Source organism: Alosa alosa, chromosome 3 (assembly GCF_017589495.1).
Source record: "Alosa alosa isolate M-15738 ecotype Scorff River chromosome 3, AALO_Geno_1.1, whole genome shotgun sequence".
NCBI lineage: Eukaryota > Metazoa > Chordata > Actinopteri > Clupeiformes > Clupeidae > Alosa > Alosa alosa.
Window position 1 is genome coordinate 7,798,270 of NC_063191.1, and position 2,500 is coordinate 7,800,769.

A 2,500-nucleotide genomic window follows, 5' to 3' on the forward strand; every position below is an offset into this window, starting at 1 on the left:
TTTCATATGTTTCTTCCCTCCTCGCACACCAATATTTGTGTAAGAAAACCCTGATCCATTCACCTGTGGCTCCTGTTTGCACTAGACTTAGCCACAGCACGTTACCATGTGTTACTACAACCCACCACCATAATGGTAGATACAGATTTATCAACATTATGGAGGAACTGCTTTCACTCAACAACAAACAAACAAACAAACAACAACAACATTGAAAATCGGGGATCTGAAGACCCACTGGCGGCGTTTTCAATTCCGTAGAGACGGTTTTGATGAGAATCCCTGTCTGTCCGGCATGTCAGTGGGCTGGTATATAATTGGGATGATCACTCCCCACCAGGCAAAGCCTGACATACATATCTGTCTGCTTGTGGGATGGACCGTCAGACTGTGTATGTTCACTGCACACACACACACACACCCACACACACACACACACACACACACACACACACACACACACACACACACAGTGTAAACATACCCAAACACACTGCTGCAATTTCAATAATAGGGCTTTCTTTTTATGATTAGGAGAATAGGACCAGTGTGATAATGATTCATGTGAAACGAAGATGAGAGCACCATTAAAACACTATCACCAAGAGGGAGGGCACACACACAGACACACAGACACACACACACATACATAAACACTATCACCAAGAGAGAGGGTACACGCAGACACACACACACACACACACACACACACACACACACACACACACACCACACACACACACACACACACACACACACACACACATGAACACTATCACCAAGAGGGAGGGCACACACACACACACAAACACTATCACCAAGAGAGAGGGTACATGCACACACACACACACACACACACACACATAAACACTATCAGCAGCAGAGGGAGGGTATGGGGTGGCACATTAGCAGTCTGGAGATGATGAGTTTAGACAAAGGGATGAATCAGTCCTCTCTGTGTTTGTCTTAAAACAATGAAAAACTCCCTCCGCCTCCCATTCCATCTACGCATATGATCACCACGGAGACATAGGATGGGGAATTCTTCGATCCGAAGAGAAGGAAACAGAGCAGGACAGACAGAGACACAATGAGAGAGAGGGGAAGAGAGAGAGGGGAGGAGAGAGAGAGGAAGAGAGAGAGGAGGAGAGAGAGAGAGGAGGAGAGAGAGAGGAAGAGAGAGAGGAGAGAGAGAGGGAGGAAGAGAGATGGAGAGCAAAGAGATGGGAGAGGAGAGTGGAGGAGAGAGAGAGAGAGAGAGAGGGAAGAGAGAGAGAAATACAGAGGGAGGGGAGAGAGAGAGAGAGAGAGAGAGGGAAGAGAGAGAAATACAGAGTGAGAGGGGGAGAGAGAGAGAGAGAAGAGGAATGAGAGAGAGAGAGAGCGCGAGGGGAGAATGGATTGGGAATGATGACTGGCTGCTCTCGCCTGCAGTCTAAATGAATGCAAGCTTATTCTCAAGGTTTCCCGCGTGCTATTGATCCAGCAGCGCACAGCCCCCTGTCTCCACAGCACTGGCCTGCCCTGGGCCCGCTGATTTATTCATCCTGCTCATGTGTTTGTTTATGGAGCGACCAGGGGCGCACTCTCTCTTTATCTCTCTCTCTCTCCCTCTCTCTCTCTCTCTCTGTTTCTGTCTCTGTCTCTGTCTCTCTATCTCTCTGTCTCTCTCTCTCTCTCTGTCTCTCTCTCTCTCTCTCTCTCTCTCTCTCTGTCTCTCACTCTCTCTCTCACACCCCTCTCATCTGTTTCCCCCCTCTCTCTCTCTCTCCCCCATCCCTCTCTCTCTCCTCTATCTCCCATCTCTCTCTCTCTCTCTCTCTCTCTCTCTCTCTCTCTCTCTCTCTCTCTCTCTCTCTCCCCATCCCTCTCTCCCTCTCTCTCTCTCCCTCCCATCCCTCCCTCTCTCTCCCTCTCTCTCCCTCTCTCTCTCTCTCTCTCTCTCTCCCATCCCTCTCTCCCTCCCTCTCTCTCCCTCCTCTCTCTCCCTCCCTCTCTCTCTCTCTCTCTCTCTCTCTCTCTCTCTCTCTCTCTCTCTCTCTCCGTGGCCATGGTGGACTGGCCCCTGGGTGCTGGAGGATGGAGATGTATGAGGGTGCTGCCTCTGGTGTCAGAACTGATACACACAGCCAGCACTCACACTGGACGCCTATGAGAGGGAAAAAAAAGCACACACACACTTGCACACATGCCTTGCGCCGCACGCACTTGCCGCGCCGATGCGCTTTTACACACACACACACACACACACACACACACACACACACACACACACATCCAAAGTAGCTGGTTTATGAGCGCAGATAACAAACAAAAGGAGAGCACGCGCTCATAAAAAGAAGAAAGGTGAGCGAGTTCAGAGAGGAAGAGATACAGTACCACACTAATACAGAACATACAAACAGAACATGAAAAACTACATTCTACCAATTCAAAACTAGACAACTACACAACTACAAATACACACTCAAACTAACACTGCAAGGGATGCACATATGCG

General features: G+C 49.3%; 1 pseudogene; it reads right to left on the reverse strand.

The window, feature by feature from the left end:
* Positions 1 to 2,136: 2,136 nt before the first annotated feature.
* Positions 2,137 to 2,500, reverse strand: part of LOC125292316 — an 18,820-nt pseudogene continuing 18,456 nt past the window's right edge.